Consider the following 16,513-nt stretch of genomic DNA (forward strand, 5'->3'; position numbering starts at 1 on the left):
AATATATAAATACTTATATTTATAATAGAATAGAAGAGAGTAAAAGTATCTTATTTAAGAGAAACATTAAAATAAAATAGATATTGATTTTTCGAACTATTTTTCAATGTGACACAATTATAATTTATGTACCTTCAAAAATTAGATTCTATATTAATATGTTAATTCGTTTAAAATATAACAGTTTATATATAGATCTTACAACTTGTTTCAGAAAGTTTATTATCCAATATTCGATATATTATTCAATTATAGGCATTCGAGATACTAGTATAAATTAAAAAACAATATTAAGTGCAAGCGCAATTAATTAAACTTTAAGATTAATTTAGGTCTTAGAATAATCTTCAAATAATGTGACATAATATAACGAGTTATTTAGTAAACATAATTTTTATGATGGTCGTAAAGCTAAAAGTGGTCATGACTTCCTCGAACGTCATATTTGATGGAAATATTAACACTGAAAAATTCAGCTCCAGAAACTTGTTCTTCTAACGAGATTATGTAAGATACATTACGTGAATAACATGATTTTGCGTTAGCAATAAAACTTCTTATATTTTAATACAAGATTTAAAATCTACGTAGAATAATTGAATTTCTCAAAACTCATTTGTGAAAAAAATCGGATAGTTTATTTATTTCTATCTTTTTTATCTTACACTAAAAAATTGGTATTTTCAAATATAATTGTAATCAACTGTTTTGTTTTATATAAAACAAAAAATTTAGCTGTTTCTACAAAATACATTTAAATAAAATAAATATTTATATTAACTAAATAAGTTTGTTCTGCACATTGTAATGAAATTATTTGTTATTAAAACATTTTTTCGTATAATATGGATATTTCAAAACGCGTATAAATTTTCAAAATATATACGATGGAAAATACTTTCAAATCGGTGCTTTTACAGGATAATCGATTAAGAGAACTACTTTCTTTCAACTTTCAAGCTGTGTACACTACGATACGTGCAGCACGTATATCTCTGATAAGCGAGTACGAGATTAAGTGTCAAGTTCACAAACTGGTATGACATGGTACGCAATAGCCAACGAATACGTAACGTTACTTCTACTACAGTATCGATCATTTTGCGTGACAATGAAAGTATTATGTAACTCTTGGGAGACGCAAATATGTTATCGGGAATTAATACGAACGATAACTTAGCTCGTACTCGAAAACGGACAGACGACGTCCAAAAAAAAAAAAAAATGTAGCTCGAAAACTACCGCGGGAATACACGCTGGAATCTGTAACTGTGGGTATAATATGAGCCTATGTGCGAGTTTCAAATGTGCTCAATGAATCGTATGGGGCAGACCCCCTCCTTATTTGCCAATTGCATTGTATCGCGTGCGCTGCCAATTAATCCCGTACAGGTTCGCTGCAACGGTATCAATATTGATTTAATTTAGCTACTGTGTTACCGGGGAACACCTTGATATGATCAATTATGGACGAGAAAGAAATTTCCGATTCGAAAAAGACGGGAAGGGTTACCGTTAAAAATTGAACAACATTTTCTTAACGCTTATATCACACTGAGAAAAATATCTGGTGACTAGAATTCTGGTGAATGATCGTGTAACCAAAATTCTGGTTAATCTCGCCAGATATTTTTCTCAGTTTATCCAGAATTCTGGATAATCTCACCAGAATTCAGCTTACTAAACCGTGTGATGAATAATCGTGTAATCAGAATTCTGGTTATAATCTCACCAGATATTTTTCTCAGTGCAGTAAAACTCGGCTAGATTGCGATTTTTTCCTTTAAACAGTGTTCCGCACAAAAGAAGTTTTTTTTTCGTCAAACACAAATTGCGTAACAGAAAACTTCTCCGTATCATCTAACATGTAACGCGTCTCCAACTTCCTTACTACAATTTTAGAAACGTTATGCACATCGCAGAGAGTAGAGAGCATATATTAGCAATAAAATTGGCAAAAGATCCAAAAAGTTCTTTAACCTTTCAAGGCACACAAGACCGAGATCCGCGAGAAAAGTGCGGATGGGGACAGAAATGTTTGCCAATGCGGGCAGATTAAATTGCCGATATCGCCGCGCGAATTTGACGCTTAAAGGATCATAAAATAACTATTCTGGAATAAAATGAGCGATGCGGTGTGACGAACGGAGGCCGTAAATGAGGCGGAGAGTATATCGATAGGTAAAAATAGCACGTAAAGTCCTAATGTGTTCGTCGGAACACCGCGCGCACGAACGTGACACGCGCTATTCTCTTGGTGCAAATCTATTATTAACATCCTGGACGCTGTGCCTTCGGCAATTCCGCGGCTTCGGCAATGAACGCTCTTGGCTGTCGCGAGACAGAGCGCCGCATAGCAGCTCACTGTAATTCAAATTTTATGGCGGATTTCTAAAAGTAGGAAAGGTTCTATTATTAACATTTAACAAGCCGCAGACGATACTTCAGCAATTTAACGGGCAAATGCTCCTGTTAATATAAGATGTCGCCAATTCACGTCGTAAATTTGATAGATTTCACAAGCGACTTTTCCTCGAATAAAAGGGCAAACAGTTTTAATCACAAGAATTTATGTATTATTATTAATTATTATTTTAATTGATTGGTTACACGTGAGTAATCTCTGAGACAGCCTGTAATATATTTCCACATTTGTAACACATGTTTTGTGTCCACGAAGCTGTAATAATTTATGTCTTCTTCGAAACAAGTTAACTTGGTGCTTTATCATGATTTACTCCAAGTCTATTCTGTGGAAAAAATATCAGTTCTACTATTATGAAAAGCGATTAATTTATTTGTTTCTTTTAGTAAGTAATGATTATCTTTGACAAAAAATCTTTTTTATAATTGTCTGAAGATATACTCTGTTTGCAAATTTGAGAAAAGCTCATTAGCATGTATTTAAAAAAAATTATACCCTTTCAAAAAATATTATACAATTGTACACTGAAAAAAAATTTACTAGATTAAAATAAATATTTTTTTCAAATAGTGCCAAGCAAAAGTTTTGTAAAAAATAAGTGACATTTATTTTTTACAAAACTTTTTACGAAACAAGTAAACATTACTTGTTTCAAGTAAATGGTAAGTGTATTTTATCGAGAAAATATTCTTTGTAAAGATAACCGTTACGTAAAGGAAGAAAATTGAAAATTGAGTAATCGCTCTTCTCAGCACGAGAAGGACATTTTTCTACATGCACAGTCATTGGCGTGAAAAAAAATCGCATTCTTTCTAAGCAAAAGAAATACCATAAATAACAAGAGCGAGTAAAACAGTATTCGTTTTCGAAACACATTCGAATATAGAACCGCGAATTCTCGCGACGGACGTGGAGACCGACGGGACTGACGGACGCACCGTGTGCCGTCAGTATCACGTGCAGTGCGCCTCCACGGATTGCCCGAGCGACTCCGATTCTTCGGTTATGCAAGATCGGGCTGAAAATGCGGTTGCCGACTCAAAATCATGCGGACGCCGACGCACGAAACCGACGTCGCGCCGCTCGTGACAACCGCTCGTCGGCATCGCGGAAAACTCAGTTGCGCGCGAGCATGTGACGAGAACCTCGTGGTCACTCACGTGCTATTCATAACCCGAACACGCTCTCCGCTCCGCACGCACTTCTCCGGTCTGTCTCGATGTGCATGCGTACACGTACGCGGAGCGCGCGCCCACACCTATGCACAGCGTACGTTGCATGTAAAGCTGCATTTTATTATATCTGTAACCGCGGCAAGGTCGTTATGTAATTCGCCGGGACGTCAGAAGGGTCTACGATCTTGAGCACGTGCGACAACGCCGTGGAAACCTCGCCCGCGCTCGATGCGATATGCGCACGCAGGTCGGGGAGGCGAGAGAAAGAGTGAGAACGAGATAATATTATTATTGCGGATTCTGTATGCGGAAAATGGTTCGATTTGCGAGCGGGAAGCAGAAAGCCTTACGTAACGACGCGCTTCAGATGCCATTATCTTACTTCGGGATGGGCAAACGCGCAAACTTTCTGATTAAAATTTTTATTATGTAAGAGAGTAAAATGTTCCTCTTATCTTCCCTATTAATCGCTCGATTTAACGTCAACGTAGGAGTTTAATTGGGGCGACATGATTGGAGGGACGACTGATTCCGAAGTACGATAAATCGGATCAAACGTAATCAACAGTTCGACTGATATAACACGACCTTACCATTAGCAAGAGATAATTGCTTCTAACATATACATACATATGCGTACGACCTGCATTCTAATTACTCCCATTTGGTTTTGCTTCGGTTTTTCCATCGATTCCCATTAAACGCCTTACGCTAACGTTACGCCAGAACAATTGCACGAAGCATACTCGTATTTTTCATAGCTTTCACACAAATAAAAGAAAATTTAATTAATTAAAATTCATACTTTGATTTATAAAAGTTTCTCCTCTTCTTTTTGACATATTGTTTGTATCGTATTATATATTAAATTATATTGCTACAAATTAGACATTATATCGTTTCATAAATTTAAAAAAAAAATTGTTTTTAAAGAGAAATAATTTGATTTCGAAAAAAAAAAAGAGCAAGACTCCTTTATCTAACGAAGTACTGCCCTCGATGGACACAATCTCCCGCGTCGATCTTTTTCATTATTCTAAGTTTCCGGTCTACAAAAGATTAAGATAGGTTTATCTCCACATTTCCTCTTACTTCCACTGCGTTTCATAATTCGTCTCGCGCGTATTCTAAAATAGTCTACCCGCCTCAGGTTCGACGTTCGGTAGAAAATGTGTTGTGCGAGAGCTTACGTAATAATCGCGCGACGAAGCTCCTCTCCACGAACACAAGTGCATGTGCGTGCATGCATGCATGCATGCATGCATATTCTGCCTTGTTCTTTCTGTTCGGTTAATGTTATACTTAGCTTCGCGCGTTGCAACGTGAACCTCGGCCGTGCTGAAAGTTCACGCTGCGCACCGGGATTACTATCGATCCTGGACGACGGCAATTTCGTTTGGATACCGGTATTCTAATTACTTAAGCACGAAGCCGTGAAGTTTGCTCAATAACGAGGTGAAAATGTGATATACTTATTCGTTACGAGATATCTTCATCAGATAATGAAGATAATGATATCTTACCAAGCGTTTAATTTTATTTTTTTTAGGCCAGTTAATAAAGCTAATTTAATTTAGCCGCTTCTTTCTATGTACAAGTTCTACAAGAAAAAAAAAAGAATAAACTGTATTTTTGAGCGATTTTATTTCTGTCTATATAAGAATGATAAATGATAAAGAATTCTTTGAGCTTTACAAAATGCATTTTATGCGTTTTCGTGACTTTTAACATTAAAGTAATAAACTACACGCTAATGTATTAATAAAATAAACAAATAACGGTTACTGAATTTATTACGATATTACATAAAATTTCTTGTATTTGTAACTATAGCGCAAAAGTTGGATATGTTCTCTGTATCGAAGATCCAGATTCAAATTAAGATTTCTGGGAGTAAATCGCACTGAACGTTTCGTCATCGTGTTACATTGAGTTTATATTACATAAAAAAATGTCGACAACATTTTTTTAATGCTAACAAGAATCTATCTATTAAGTTTATTCATTACTGAGTTATTTATATATTGAATTCATAAATTTATAATGGCTTGTTGTGAATTGAGTTACCAAGCGTTGTCACTTAAAAAAAAGATAAGAGATTCGCTCTAACAACCGAACGAATTATTTATTCCAAGCAAAACATTCACCTCACGAGTGAAAGAATCACATTTCAGTTGAAGGTAAACACTCTAATGAAAAGTGAAATAACACTCCATTCCGAGTGATAGTATTTTCATTATTGATCGAAGTAAATTTCCATTCGTTTCGAGTGAGATTTTACTCCAGAAAATTTACAGAGTGGAAAAGTAATTGCATTATTCATCATCCTTGAACGTCCTTCATAATCCTATTGATCGTCCAATATAATTATTTTCAAACCTGTGTCTAGCTAAATTTTTAGATACTTCAATTCTTTCTCGTGCTCGTGTAATATCAAAACAGTTTTGAAAGAAATTAAATCTTGCTTACTCGATAAAACTTCATCGCTTATTGGAAAAAGAATCTGGTCAACGTGACGGAAACTCATTACATGCTTTATATCTCCACTGTAAGCTTGAAAGATTAATATCATTTCGCGAGATGGTCAATTAAGCAATATTTTCTCACGCTATTTTGAAAATTCTTATTCACCACATCTCATAACTTAATCAACGTTATTTTTCGCCCCGAGTTTCTTCTCTTTATATTTTTAATCTAAAGCGAGTGGCTTCAAAATGTAATAATTTTACAGAGATTAAATTTTTTTCCTTTCTCAATGTTTATCTGTCATCAATTAATTATGAATGCAAATGCCGGTAAAGTTATCTGTGCGGGACAAACGAGAGTTCGCACGCGGATATATTTGCGTTGCGGACGCTAGGAGATAATATCACTTTCTCGGCGAACTCTGGCGCCCGGAGAAATGCGATGTGTGCATTCCCAGTAGTAAGAGTCGATCACTTATGGTACTATAAGCAGCCTGCGTTGCCGCGATGTCCGCCGGCGTATAAGAAATTTAAGATGCAGGTGCAATCGATTCTCGTAAAGAGAAAGAGAGAGAGAGAGAGAAGGAGACGTGAGGGAAGAAGAATTCTCGAGATTATATGCTTATACATAAAGATTTTACCCGGATATTCTTTATTAAAATTTCTCTTAAACTTTTCGAAAAATCGATATTTCACAAACGAGATACTGCTGAAGTATCTAAACATTTATCTGAATATAAATGTAAAAATAATTCTGTTGAATCATTAAAATAATTATGTATGACACAAGCTGAAGATGCTAGAATGTTAAAACTTTTTGCTATATTACTCATCATGCTTGAACATTCTATATAATCATTTTAATTTAATAATTTATCGATTAATCATTATTAATTTTTTCAAGAAATTATTACGACATTTTGCTCTTTAACAAATTGTTATTTTTAAATGTAATATTCATACGTCAATATTTTATTTTTTTAATTATATTAATTAATACTTCAACAAGAGCGCGCGTTGATGAGAACTAAAAGTATCGATATACTTGAAAATACGCTTTAAGAAAAAAGTTGTTAATTGCTAACGATAATATTCAAGTATTTGCTTTTTTTTATATCACTTGTACATTTAATTTTTATATTGCAAGTTTATTACAGCATTTTCTTTCATTATCATAAATGAATATTGCAAAGTGTCAATGTCTTCGCAAGAAAAAGCTATTAATACTATGCAATAATATTAAGTTACCTCTAATTCAAAATGCTTAGTTTTTATCGATACTCGTAAAGATTCTGTCAGGTGTGCTTGAATAAAACATATGTCAGGCTAAGCCTGCGAAAGCAATTTATTATAAACCCCTGCAGAAATTCTATAAAACAGAAGTCACGAAGATTTCCCAGGGGACGGGAAATAGCGGCGATTATTCTGTCCGAGATTCGTTTTGTATTTCATTCACCGGCCGTTAGCTCGGCGAGGCATTCCATTTCCTGCACGCGGCACATGACGACCAAGAGACGCGACGCCTAACTATTGATTTGCTCCGGTATCGAGTTGAACGGGAATTTCCCTCTCTCGACCCTAGAGACTCGCAATGCAACTTGCGAAGATATTTATCTCGTTTTTTTTTACAATGCAAACTTTTACAAAATGCGCGTGGCTATTTCGAGTCATGATTGTTTTTAACGAGCTGAGAACGCGACAAATTTAGAATTCGCTGGATATTATTCTGGAAATAGTAGCAAAGTTATGTGAAAGTATCGGGGTGAAATAGATGAAGATAAAATGCGGCAAATTTCTATGTAACATAAACGATAACGGCAGCCGTATAAAGTTATAGGAAACTTTAATGTAGAAACAGAATTCTGTTATAAAACTAAAACTTTTAAAAACTCTATTATATGATATATTGTTACATTTATGTTACACGTACTTTAATAGCTGAAATTCTTATTTGATAGCTAGTTAATGATGCCCGACGTTATTTATAGTTCTGAAATAGGATGTGATGATAACATCTCATAAATGACAGGTTTCGGAAACGTAGATTACCTAAAATCATAGACCGTAGTATGTCGTCTCTCATACTTTGTAATTCGTAAATATGACAGAAATATCGTAGAAATACATCAGGAATGTTCATTATTTTAATTAATTTAACCTTTTGTTGCACAAATCTTTTGTTGCAAAAACGTAGAAAATCTGTCAAGAGATAAATAACGCTATTCCGTTAAAAAATGTGTTTTAAATTTAACATATTGTGTTAACTGTATATTCAGCAAAGGGTTAATTAATCATAACATTCAAAATCATCGAGAAACCGCCTGTGTATATTCATAATAAGTAAATATATAATATAATGACATTTTCCAGACTATATATGCTATCATTGACAGAGAAAATAATTCCCACGATTCGCAAACGAATGTTTTTTCACGCGATATAGAACAAAATAGAAACAATACCTCAAGAAATACCATTTTAATTAAAAATCGCATGCAATGAAACAATTCCATTAAGAAACCGTACAAGTCTACTTTACTAAGCCTTCTCATACTAACTCATTAAGCTTCACTGTCTAAATATTCATAGGATAAACTGGCAATCTTCCAGATCTTATAAGTCTGTGTTGTAGTAATATAACTTTCGCTAAGTTTATTCTCGACATCTTGGAAGTGCTTTCTCTTTTAGTTAGCAATAATTCCTTCGTTCGAGAGAAAATATTATTATTGAAAGTAAATCAAGTTGCGTGTATTTCATTGATGTGTACTTTTTATATTATCTGCAATTAGATACGCGTTATTAAAACAATCATCACATACATATCTAATTATAAATAGTATATTATAAATATATCGCTATCAAAGCTCTATATATATGTATATACACATAAATAAAATCATAATCAAAATGTAACAAAATATATTTATAACAATATTCTAAAGATAACCATTGCTTCGATGTAGCTTTGATATCGAATATATTTTAATCTAATCACTGCAGCATAGTGACTGCTCGAATAGGATTACCGTGTTGATAAGACCCGTTTCCAATTTGCGGCACATCGATATGAAAAACCAGAAGCCACTACTAGATATTGAAAAAAAAAATTAAGTTTTATGTTTAAAACTTATATGTATATAGTTAAACGCAGGAGTCAGCGATAAATGCTTTATTTTTCACTTGCGCTTGTACTTTTTGGAATATTATCTTTCATAACTATTTTTCCAAAGATAATTAATTCACAAATAGAACAATTTAATTTAAAAATTAATAAATATTATTTCGCACATTATAAACATGTAATTTTAAACATGCGAGGGTTATACAATTCATGATGCACACTGCAACACTGTGCAATGCACAGAAAAAAATTAGTATCAAATTAAAACTAATATGTTCTATTTAACACAATCATTGTTTCATATATATAGACAACATTACAAAATCTTCACACGTCCACGCCGGCGTGATCACTACATGGGTCACCATTATTCCAGCTTGTTGGACTATCGTCAGTCATTTCCCACATTAAGCGATATTTTGTGACCTAAAGTATACACGTTACTTTTGCGCGTAAGTGTGCATAATTATGACCTGCTAATGGCCTCTAGTAGTTACCTGATCTACGTGATTCACAAATAATTATGAGTCATGTGATCCTGTAAAATAACGAACCATGTTAAACGTGTTACAGAATTTCATTTTAATTTCAGCAAAATACTTTTTTTTTCAATATTATAACAGTTATCTAAAAAGCACAATATAATTAATTTGATAATAAATAAAATATCAAAAATTATTAAGTAAAAAAGTTGTGTTATATACAGGAAATTCTAATGCTTGATTTGAAAATATTGTATTTTGTTTAAAAATAATTTTTTATAAAACTATATAAAATTATTTCATATAAAAAAAATTTAATACCTGTATAATGTTTACGCGGTATAATTTTATTTCAATGTACGCACATTTCAAAATAAAGAATATTCTTAGAACAAGAATGTTTTTTCCTATGTAGTAGTTAAATTTTATCATTCAGAATTACGGTCAATACGTTAAAGATTTTCTTATGCAATTAAAAAAAGTCAATACACATTTTAAGATTTCCATTCACGGCAATTACAGTAAAAAGCTTGATATTGAGCCGCAAAAAATTAAAACGATCGATGGCGCCCACGACTTATACAACGCTGCTCTAAACTATTCACTGTAATTACTACATAACGCGTATATATAGTTATCTCCCCCTACTACGGCGTTATGAAACATGGCACTATTACATTTGGCAATTGCCTCTACATCGAGACGTACAACTGATTACCGCTCTGACCTAGTGCGCTCGAATGTATTTGTATTTGCGTTGACCATGAATCGCGCGAGAATATACATTTTGCAATAATAATCGCGGATTGTTAACCGCAGGTGTAACGCTTGACGCTCCAATAACTTTATCGATGGTCAAATGTTCAAATTATCATCATATTATTTCTCCTAATTGGATAGATTTAGAAGCATTTATAAATTATTACAAATATTCTAAGAAAAAATAAAAATAAATGAAAAATTTTCGATCTCGATCTGTTGCTAAGTGTATGCGTGGTGTAATAAAAATCGACTGCAAAATATTATTTTTAGTTTTTATCTATATAAAGATGTTTTTTATATTTATGATATTTTTATACTTCGTGATGTGTAAAGTTATTTGATAACCGAAATGAACCATAGCTTATGACTGCAGAATATTCATGTAACCTGAATTATTGTGACTAGAATAATGATGCACAGGTGGTTTACTTTTGACAGATGTAATGATTAATGATGCTAGTAACGAATGACATAAGTAACAATGGATGATACTTGCGGAATAACTTTAAATCCTTTTAATTTAATTAAACTGCAGAATTTCTACTCAGAAGTAGTCGAGAAATTTTAAGATCTTGATAAACTTCTAACGACAAATTTTGCCAATTAAACAATTTATAACATAAATTTTTTGTATTTTAGAAATTAAAACAATCTCGACAAAAATATAATCGAATTCACAGCAAAACTTTTTCTAAATGCTACACGATCGACAAAAAACAAGATAAACGTACTATAAATAAAATCTAATTAAAATAATCTTAATTATTACGTTCTTTCAAACTGTAATGTAAAAAGTAAGATAATTATTGTAATTGGTTTTTCATAATTAGTTTTTCAAGTAAATGATGAACATTGTTTCCCAAAACAAACATACATCAACATTGTTCATTATTGTTAACTTCCTCTAGATAATTATTAATCCTACTTTCCGTTAAAATAATTTCCCCATGTTTTTTCCAATAAGTCTTACATAATACAAAGTTTCATCATAAAATACATATAGTTACTTGTTAAGCACTATTGCATCAATTTTTGTACACGATAAACATTGTGCAGCCGACAAAGAAGGCCACGAAAATCAGATGCGAGATATCGTTGCGAAAACACACAAGATAAAGAAAACGCTCTTTAGTAATCAAGTTTGCACTGGCAAGCAGGCAAGCTACCGGGTCATCGGGTGGACACATAGTTGAAGACGTACACCGTTGGGATCATTCGCTACAAAGTATACGCGGAAAGAATGAGACGGGACTTACACTCCGAGTAAGTTTTCTCGTTGTTTGAAAAACTAAGACAGCCAGATGAAGGCAAATACGTGAAGAAGTGCAGCGAGAAACGTACACAGCGTTTTCGTATTAACTTCAAATCCTTGAAGTCGATTCAATCGGAAGTCATATCTCTTTCCGCTCTAGCCGGAAAGTAATAGTCACAATAGAACTGTCTGGCACTGTCGGAAATTTACAGGGACTTGCCAAATCGTTTTTCCTTCAAATTAATTCTCCTCCCTTCTTTCCCTCTTTCCTTAGTCGAAAACTTCGCGAAGAGTTCGCGCGACAATAGAAATTTTCGCCTGTCCATTTGAGTGAAAACAAACATTCTCTATTTCCCCGAGAAATGTTTATCTCTCTCGTCGTTTTCTCTTTTGACATTTTTAAATGTTAATAATGTCACATCGCGGAACAATATTTTATTTAAACATGCCATCGCAATTCTTATTCGCAACGCGAAAAGCGTGCCACGAAATGTCTGTATATTTCTCATCGTGATATTATGTTAACATTACGTAATGCGTTGTAAAAATAGAATTCGTAGATGTGCGTATGCTCATGTTTGAGCATCAGTTTCGAATGACGCCGTCGATTTTTGCGAATACTTCCATGAAGAGTGCTCATATCGACACACTTACATTTGCGGAGAATCATTTATTTTCTCTTAAGTATTCATTTATCGCGATTTATGTCCCGAGGTTGCTTGCGCAGCGGTTTGATCTTTTGTGCGCGCTGAAAAATTAATTTTCTCACATGCGTGCTTTAATGCATGAGCTAGAAAGAATTTGTGTTTAAGCCACACTAAAGAGTCTAATAATAATTAATAATAATAATAATAATAATAATCGGGTTGAGATAATCGTTATTAAACTTTGATGAAATAATTTCAATTAAAATTACCGTTAATATAATCGAAATTATTAATTATTATCAAATTATTTTTATTTGATAATAATTGCTAATTTTGAGTATATTAATCCTCGGTCATAGGTGTTCCATATCCGGCTATTATCATCTATGACAGTTTCTTGAAATATCAAAGGTAATCAAAGCATTAGTTATTAAAAATTTTTGTACCTATTTAAAAAAATAAAAACGGTCCAATGCGAGATAATTGGCTATATATATATAATTTTTTGTATAATAAGAATTAATTACACCGTAATGGAATAAGAATTAATTTTGATTATATAATATAAATTATTTGATCAAAGTTTAATATAACTATTATTTAGTTTTAATCAATTTTTTTTCTATATATAATCATAAAAGATAAAAAAAGACAACTTCAATCTCTTGGAAATAAAAGTTTTATATTGCAAACAATTGTAAAAGGCAATATAGTACGTAATACACGGTGATGGACAAATTCTCTCTAGAAAATAACTGAAAAATGACTGGTATAAATCTGACGTTTCATCGTCCAGCAATATTTTTCGATAAAATATAAGAACAGTTTGTACAAATCCCGCTTCACCGGAAAAAAATTGGAGTATTATTTTTCGACATCAAACACGCAAAAGAAATTAACCGTGATAACACGGGAGCGTCAGCGTACGCTCTGATCCACTGAAGACAAAATGTATTTTTGATAAGCATTATCATTATAGTGCGCTGTTACGCCGTAAATATGTCACTATCAAAATTGCACGAGTCTTGTTCGTCACTTTGTAATCTTTATGAAGTTGATGTACGTACACAATCAACGAAGTCACGAAAGATCCGTAATAGTTCAGGAATGAGACGTAAGAAAAATCAGAGTAAACCAAGAGCACGCATCTATCATTACAGAATTCTGTTTATGTTTACATGTAGCCGCACAACTTCTTTGAGACTGTTCACGTGATCAAGGAACACGCATAAGAGACTGTTAAGAAAAAAAAATTGTAAATATATCCATCCCAAAAATGAATAACAAATTCACAGAGATACTCTCTAAAGTAGAATTACCGTATTATCACTGAAAGACGATGGTAAATAGTTTACTGACGATTGAATTAATTAAATCAGTATATAAGATCTCATTGAAAGAATTAGTAACACCAGTGAGATATAAACTAGTGATGTAAAAAAATGTACGAATGTTTTTATACTGAAGATGATTCTGAGCAAGTTTTTTTTTTCAGTAATATCGTTCAGTAATTTTTTTCACTAATTTTTTAGTTTAAGAAAGTTTGACCACGAAAACTTTTTATTCCCTTCGTTTCCGTATGCACACGTACGCTTTTTTTTCTCAAATGTATATATTATGTATCTCGGCGATCATCGTTTATAAATAAAATCGAAATCGCAGCGAGAGAGGGAAACCACGGGCAATTCTATTAACATTCTACATCAACGAAAGGTATAAAAAACAATTCTTCCTTTCTTTTTTCTCTTCTTAAATTCTCCACGCAATTAACAGAACGGAAAACTGAAGCGCGTCTCTCGGTAGTCATCAGCCAAGGACGTGGCCACAAGTAGAGTAAACATCGCCTTAGCTTCCCGTCCCGGGGAGAAAGAAAGAAACATCTAGGCACGAGGGAGGAAGGAGGGTAGCGCGGCACATCGTAGAGTCGATCTTCCGCGCGCGGTACGCCTAAGGGGGTAAGTAGGTACGACAACGGAGGAAAGAGTTAGGTAGAAGGTGGCGCGGATCGATGCACATCGGCGCCGCGCGAGTAGGAGTATAAAGTACGCTTCTCCTAGTAACTTGCATCGGACTAAGCGCGAATTTGCAGTTCGCTGCACGAGATACGTGAACAAATGGGCGAACTCATCAGGTCCGCGTGCGCATTTGCCGCTGATTGTCAGTCGAGTTTTTTTTTTTAATGAGGGCGCGAATCATCACGAATCGATTCGCGTATATATACAACCCTGCTTTATGTGATAAAATTCGCATATATATGTGTGTACGTTTTATATGTGATGGACAGTAAGCTTATTATGATAATGAAACTAATTGACTGCAAAAACGAAAAATCAGATTAATTGTTATAATGGGCTTTCCATCACGGTAATTGACTCAATTGAACTCATTTTCATGGAATCTGAGCGACAATCGCAATAATCACAAATTGCAAATGACGGGTGAATTTGTAAATAATGTGGAAGATTCACATTGACAAAGATGAAATATTAATATCGAATTAAAACTAATATGTTCTACTTATCAATCATTGTTTCATATATATGTATATGTATAAGCGAGAATATAAATTCTTACTTATATATAATTTAATCTTTTTTAAAGATTTTTTTATAATCTTAAATTTCAGTAGAATATTGTATTTTTGTTTCAATTTATAATTGTCGTTTAAAGAGGATAATATAATTTTAATAATAAGATATTGTTTTTTTTTCTGATATTTTTTCCTCTCGACTCATGAAAATGTCATTACTGAATAATGAGAATATATATTTTCTCGCTAAAAACTATATAAAATTTCTTCACGTAAGCAAATTACGTCCAACGCAATACAATTTCATTTCGAAAATAAAGATATTCCCGAGATAAGAATGTTCTTTCTTCCTATGTTTAACGTGAGACAAGTAAAACGACGACCTTTGGCGAACTCGGCCCTGAGGTAAAAATTCGGTACAACAGTATCGAATTTCTCCCCCGAAAGGTTCGGGTGGCTTTTCGGCGGAAATTCTCTCGATTATCGTGAAAAGAATTTAGAAAGAAAGAATCTTGGTTCTCGCCGACAAATGACTCGACTTCTTCCCTCGCTCGAAAAGATCCGGCTCTCCGCGCGAGATTCGGAGATCGCTGCGATCCGACAAATTGGATAAACTCGCGATAACGACGAATGGCTCGCGAGACGAGCTTTTTCCTCGAAAAGCTCCGGATTTTCGCGCGTAAGATCGGGAGATAGACGCTTCACATTGTTACAGTCAGACACTGTATACTGACAATGAGACGGGCGGACTTGAAAGCCTCCTTCTTCATTTTCAGAACAAAAAGCTCAGCCGTCGATAACGATCAGCGAGTCGAGTGCTTCGGGTCGTTTTTTTTCTCTTTCTATCGAAAAGCTCGTTTGCGCGAAATCGGGCGACAGAGATGCTTCTATTGTTACGGCTAAAATTAATTCTGTCAACGTTGATTAACTCCCTCAGCTGCGATCCAACCGACTACTCTTTCCCTATCCAGATCGTGCTGCAATGGACTACAATGGACAACGACAGGCAATCCAGTCGACCGCGATTAATAATCAAAATCGAGAATTGCAAATGAGTGCGAACAAAGCGAGAGTTAAAACTCTTTTCTTTGCGAAAGATAAACCTTCGGACTCTTCGGGGAACGAACGTTACAGTTCCTCGTCTTAGAAAATGTTGCATTTTTGCGAGTCAAAAGTTCACCTCTCGATAACAAATTCCCGCTCCTCCGAGAGACTTCGATTTCTCGAGGTCAACGAACACCGTGGACAAATAATAAGTCACGTCGTTTTGCACGACACACTTATGCCTTGGATATTATTCGATGTCCATCGCGCGTTTAATGTTCATCCGGGGAGCCGATTTCAAAATTCTAATCCGTGTTTCCTAACGTCTAATGTGACTCCCGGGGAAGACATAAAGCGTTCCTTACTCCCTACTTCTTATTCCGTGCATCGTGCCCGTAATCAACAGTTTGGATTTGCTTAAAAGTTTGACCGATTCGCTCGCCGCTAAGATTTTCTCGCGTGTCACGGCCTCAAAACACTCGACTCGCGTCGAGAATTTTCCGAGAGAGAGAGAAGGAGAGAGAGAGAGAGAGAGAGAGAGAGAAAGAAAAGAGCTTTCGCTCCATTCGCGCAACCGGACTGATAAACAGACGCTGGCTGATGACGCTGG

The 16,513-nt window shown here is 34.3% G+C and overlaps 1 protein-coding gene across 1 annotated transcript in view; it reads right to left on the reverse strand.

Annotated features, from left to right (window-relative positions):
- The window catches only part of LOC105829003, a 36,980-nt gene that overhangs the window by 19,025 nt on the left and 1,442 nt on the right, over positions 1-16,513 (reverse strand). The window lies entirely within an intron of this gene.

Source organism: Monomorium pharaonis, chromosome 7, assembly GCF_013373865.1.
Source record: "Monomorium pharaonis isolate MP-MQ-018 chromosome 7, ASM1337386v2, whole genome shotgun sequence".
Taxonomy (NCBI): domain Eukaryota; kingdom Metazoa; phylum Arthropoda; class Insecta; order Hymenoptera; family Formicidae; genus Monomorium; species Monomorium pharaonis.